This window comes from Piliocolobus tephrosceles, chromosome 11 (assembly GCF_002776525.5).
Source record: "Piliocolobus tephrosceles isolate RC106 chromosome 11, ASM277652v3, whole genome shotgun sequence".
Classification (NCBI taxonomy): Eukaryota; Metazoa; Chordata; class Mammalia; order Primates; family Cercopithecidae; genus Piliocolobus; species Piliocolobus tephrosceles.
Genome location: NC_045444.1, coordinates 89,982,681 through 89,988,680, shown reverse-complemented (window position 1 = coordinate 89,988,680; position 6,000 = coordinate 89,982,681). Strand labels below are relative to the sequence as shown.

The 6,000-nt window shown below is 45.7% G+C and overlaps 1 protein-coding gene across 1 annotated transcript in view; it reads left to right on the top strand.

Annotated features, from left to right (window-relative positions):
* The first annotated feature begins 1,723 nt into the window (after positions 1-1,723).
* Positions 1,724-6,000, top strand: part of RAPH1 (Ras association (RalGDS/AF-6) and pleckstrin homology domains 1) — a 106,246-nt gene continuing 101,969 nt past the window's right edge. Inside the window, exon 1 of the mRNA XM_023219281.2 lies at positions 1,724-2,009. The gene's annotated coding sequence lies outside the window, so the exon portion shown is untranslated. The remainder of the gene's footprint in view (positions 2,010-6,000) is intronic.

The window sequence follows — 6,000 nt, the reverse complement described above, 5'->3', positions numbered from 1 at the left end:
GTTTCCAGCTTCATCCATGTCCCTACAAAGGACATGAACTCATCCTTTTTTATGGCTGCACAGTGTTCCATGGTATATATGTGCCACATTTTCTTTCTTTCCTTTTTTTTTTTTTTTTTGAGAAGGGGTCTCCCTCTGTCACCCAGGCTGGAGTGCAGTGGCAGGATCTCGGCTCACTGCAAGCTCCGCCTCCCGGGTTCACGCCATTCTCCTGCCTCAGCCTCCTCAGTAGCTGGGACTACAGGCGCCCACGACCACACCCCGCTAATTTTTTGTATTTTTAGTAGAGACTGGGTTTCACTGTGTTAGCCAGGATGGTCTCAATCTCCTGACCTCGTGATCTGCCCACCTCGGCCTCCTAAAGTGCTGGGATTACAGGCATGAGCCACGGCGCCCGACCCACATTTTCTTAATTCAGTCAAGAGATAGTATTATTCTATACAAGAATATTGACGCACCTACTGAACTTAAAATACAAAAGTGCAGTTATGTTTCAAAAGTACAGATATCTCAAGTGTATTGTATGATTCTAAATACCAGTTTGAAACAGATTGTGTACCAGTTTGGAACAGATTGTACAAAAAAGACTGAAACCACTTGAAAGTCCTCAAGAATATCAGGAAGAATGTAATTAACCAAACCAGGATTTGGCCCCAGGACAGAAAAATGAATACTCTCATTCTTAGAGCGCTAGGATTTCAGAAATGTACAGTCAATTCTTTGTGAAAATTTAAGGTAAATTTTTAGCAAGCAGATGGAAAGAAAAAGCAACGTTCATTGCAACCAATTTCAGGTCACACTCCCAATTTCTCAATTGTTTTAATGCTGTCAACAAACTTGCTTTTACATGTAGCCAAGCAAACATAACTTGGTTCCATTTTTTCCTTTCTTTGATCAATTTTAGGTGAAGGTCAAAATAAGGACATAACTTAAAATCTAAAAGTCTGCCGAAGTCAAGCCTGCATCAAAATAAGCAGCAGCTGAGCTTAGCGATAAGAAAAAATGCCAACACCTTACTACTACACAATTCCGATGGTGTGGGGGGGACAGAAATCAAGGAGGCAGGATAAACAGATTTCGAAGTTTTAAAAGTAATTAAAGGTCATAGAAATGTCCCATTTCTAAAAGTTTCCCAACACATTGCATGAAACTGCAGAGACCTTTTGGCCAAAATGGGATTTCCTAAAGAAGGGCCTCACAGATCTCAACGACAATGGTCCTGTAAATGACCAAGCCAACCCTGGATGCGTGGAATCTCTGAATACACCGATAGCCTATAAAGGTGGATGCGTACAGCTCCCTGACAGACTTGCCCGAGGCTGCTGTGCCCCCTAAGGCGCTGGGACAGAGCCTGCTGGGCCCGCTTCCTAGGATAGGCAAGCAGGGGGTGGGGCCGCGCCGGGATTTTCCTCCCCACTCATTCATTCTCTGATTCACTCGTTCCTGGAGGCGGCTCACAGGGACGTGCGAAGGAAAGGCGAGGCACGACCGGAGCCGCGGCTGGGTGCGGCCCGGCGCCTAAAGGGAGGGCGGGCGAGGGGGCGGAGGGAGGGCGGAGGGAGGGCGGGGGGCGCGGGCTGGGGAAGGGCGGCGGGCGCGGCGGCCTGCGCCGGAAGTGAGTGGTTGGCGGCGGGCGGGGGCAGCGCGCGGCCCCGTGCGAGTCGGCCCTACAGTCGGCAGTCCGGCCCTCAACCCCGCCTTCTGCGTCTCGGCTGGACGCGACCACATTCGGCTCTGCTGCCGCGGGGCGCTGCGGCCGCCCCGCCCCCGCTCCCTCTCCCGCCGCCGCCAGCCAGTCAGCCAGCCAGCCAGTCAGTCAGTTAGTCAGTCAGTCAGTCAGTCACGGAGCGCGCGGCGCGGGAGCTGCCAGCACTCGCTGCGTCTCTGGCGAGGGAGCGCTGCGCCTGGGGAGGAGGCGGAGGCAGCGGCTGGAGGAGCGCGAGCGGCGTTTTTCTTGCCCCCGGCCGCGACGGTAGCGGGGGCAGCGGAAGGGCCGACCGGCTGCGGCGGTGAGTGATTAGCTTCGCCCTCGGGGCCAGGGGAGGGGGCCGGCTGGGCGCGGTGCAGTGAGGCGCTCCTGCCGCTCCTGCCTCCATTTTCCGGGCGCCCAGCCCCGCCATCCGGGTGCGGTGCGGGCGGCCGCAGCCTGGGGCGGGGTCGCTGCCAGGTTAGGGCTCGGGCTGGGGCTGGCTGGACCGCGCCCGGCCGGTGGATGGGGGTCGGTGGGGCCTGGACTGCACCCTGCGCCCCTGGGGACCGCGACGGAGGGAGACAATGAGATAAGGGGCCGCCTTGGGAGGGTGCGGTTAGACTTTCCCGACCCAGCACCGTGGTTGGTGGCCGGGGACCGCAGGGAGGAAAGGACTCTTCTCCTGACCAGCTGCAGAAACCAGCCACTGGATGTCGGGTTGCTTGGGTGTCGATGCCCCCATCTTTCATAGATGAGTTAAGTGCAGAGATTTTCAAAGGCGGGGCGTCCTCTCTGTCTTATTTCTAATTAAGCAGGCTAAGTAATTGCTTCATTGCTTCTTAACCCCATCTCCCCCATCTCCTCTTGCGGTGTGTATTATACATTCCCGCCGGAAATCCAAACTGCAATTCTTGGGGGGAGGGGTGGACCGAGGGAGGGGGCAGTGTGATAGTATTAGTTAGATGCCTTCGTGTTACGACAGGTTGAAAGATGCGGTTTTCTTAAGGCAGTGACTTAGGGTGTCCCCACTGTGTGAGCTGGAAACCGCATAAACCTTACTGCTTATAAGCTCGAAGACATGGTTTAATATGAAATAAGAGCCTTGAGGGAGGGTGTAAATGTTACATGTGTCTTGCGTGTTTGCATTTCTTAAATTCTTTGGGAAGATCCGTTGGGGAAATCCGGGAGAATGGAAAAGTTCTTCACTCAGCCTTCCAATAAGGGTTGATGTTGTCTGCAGTATTTCTCAGGGAAATGTGGAGAGCTACTTCGTTAAGGAACAGTAAAGGTAACGGGTTTGGGATGAGGCGTGATCGGATTATTAAAGGGTCAGTCCATGGGGATATTAAATTCAGCAAACATTTATGGAATACCTACTCTGTCAGTTAGGCTGGGGGACACCAGGTGAACAAGCATGGGCTGGTGGAAAGAGCTCTTTGGAGTAGGGGAAATCGTACGCCCTGGAATTGGCTAGCAGTGTGATGTTGGATAAGCTATTGAACTCTGCAGTACGTTCCCTATCAGTAAAATAAGAATAACACCACCTGTTTACCTCCCCAGATGTATTTCATGCAGATTAAATGAGATAATGTATGCAAAATGCGTAGCACCTTGCCTGGCACAGAGGTGTTGAACAGCACCTTAAATTCCTTTCCTCCTCGGGATGGTTTTTTTTGGGGTGCGGTGCGGGGGGTTAGTAAATGCAGGCAATTGTAATACAGTGCATTATATAATAAAACGTTGAGGTGTAGAATAGGAGATCGAAGAAGAGAGATTAATTCTGAATTGAGGGAGGAATGCATGGAAGCGTCGGCATTTAAGTGAAACCTTTAAGGATGAGTAGGATTTCAGCAGATTCAGGTGGGGAGGAGGAGGATATTTCATATGCTGGTGGTGGTGCTATCCTTTGAGAGCCGAATTGAGTGGGAGGACCTTTGGGGGAGGGGCAAAATAGAGACGCTCAATAGCTTTTAACTCTTGTTGAGTCTGACCTTCAAAGATTGTCTCGGTTATTTTGCTTTTTGTTTGGTGAATTTCCCGGAAACCAGATTCAGCCCTACTCAAGTAAGTATAGAAAGCTCAATTCATGATTTTTTGGATTAGACATTTTGTATAATTTAGATTTCTGTCTCTTCTGTTTGAATTTAATGAAGAATTATTTGTAGATGTTGCCTTGTGGTAAACATTAGCTTTATTTGGTGGCAGCAGCAGCTTATTTTTCAGAGGTCTCACTAAGATTATAGAGTATATGACTGTGTATGAAAGGAGTGGAGTGGTGGGTACTATTGGGTGTGTTTTCACAAATATTTAACACCTTATTTTCCGAAGAGGTGTATTTAACCATTGTCTTTGAGGATGATTATGTCTTTTGGTTTTGCTGCCTTTTGGTTCTCACCCCATAAATACTTATTAGATTGGCATCGTAGATAACTGTCAGACTATTCACAGATTCTTGGATACACATTATAGAATCTCATGGCTTTAGTTGCCTTGGTTTGGAAGTAATTGAATGTCAACATTAGTATTGTTAATCCCAAACACTTAATTTTAGGAAAATATTAGTGAAACAAGATGTGACCTCAGGCAGATAACTTATCTTGGACTCTTAATTCCTTTACCTATAAAATGAGAAGTTTGGATTAGATCACTGCTTCTTAAACTGGTTCTCTGAACTTGAGAATTTCAGAGATTCTGCAGATGTTTGACTTAAATCTCAATAAAAATGTATTTTAAACTTGTAATAATAAAAAGTGACCACTGTATGACATACACTGTTTTAAACACTTTATATGTGTTAATTTATTTAATTCTCACATAACCCTATGAAATAGAATTTGTTATTTGAGAAAACAGGCACAGACAATAAGTTGCCCAAAGACTGCAGAGCTATAGTGGCAGAGCTGGATTTGAAACCGGGCAGCCTAATTCTTAAGCTTGTGTTCTTAACCGTGTTTTTACACTGCCACTAAAGCAACACACACATATACTCTTTAAAAAAAACGTGGTAAAGTATATATAACGTACAATTTACCATTTTAACTATTTTTAAGTGTACAGTTCAGTGGCTTGAGTACATTGTTGTGCCACCATCACCACCATCTCCAGAACTTTTTTATCCCAAACTGAAATTCTTCCCATTAAACAGTAATTCTAGAAGCTGCAGTGAGCTATGATCATGCACACTGTGTGACAGAGTGAGACCCTATTCAAAAACAAAACAGTAACTATCCACTTCCCTCCCCCTACCCCCCAGTAACAACTTTTCTACTTTTGACTCATACAATATTGATTCTTGTGTCTGGCTTATGTTACTTAGCATACTGTCTTCAAGGTCATCCATGTAGGATGTATCAGAATTCCATTCCTTTTTCAGACTGATTAATACTCCATTGTATGTATATACCACATTTATGGATATTCGGGTTGTTTCCACCTTTGGTGTACTGTGAATAATGCCGCCTTGAGTATTGGTGTAGAACTGTTTGAATCCATGCTTTCGGTTCTTTTTTCAGTATTTCTATATACCCAGAAATGGGATTGCTAGACTGTATGCTAATTCTATATTTAATTTTTGAGGAACTGCCATATTGCATTCCACAGCAGCTGCACCATTTTACATTCCCGCTAGCAATGCACAAAGGTTCCAGTTTCTCCGCATCTTGCCAACACTTCTTTTCTAGTGTTTTTTTCTTTTTATGTTTTTGATAATAGCTATTCTAATGGGCATGGGGTGGTATTTCATTGTGGTTTTGATTTGAATTTTCCTAATGATTAGTGATGTTGAGCATCTTTTCATATGCTTATTGTCCATTTGTATATCTGAGGAGAAATGTCTATCCAAGTCCTTGACTCATTTTTAAAGTAGGTTGTTTTTTGGTGAGTTGTAGGAGTTCTTTGTATACTCTGGATATTAACCCCTTATCAAATATATGATTTGCAAATATTTTCTCCCATTTTATCGGTTGTCTTTTCACTGTCTTGGTGGTATCCTTTACTATCAAGTAAAAAAAAAATTTGTTTTTTTTATACTTTAAGTTCTGATGTACATGTGCACAACTTGCAGGTTTGTTATATGCGTGTGCCATGTTGGTTTGCTGCACCCATTAACTCGTCATTGACATTAGGTATTTCTCCTAATGCTATCCCTCCCCCAGCTCCCCACTCCCCAAACACAAAAAGTTTTAAATTTTGAGGAAGTCCAATTTATTTTTTCTTCTGTCTGTGCTTTTGGTGTCATGTCCAGGAAATTGTAGCCAAATCCAATGTCATGAAGGTTTTCCCTGTTTTCTTTTAGGAGTTTTATCGTTTCA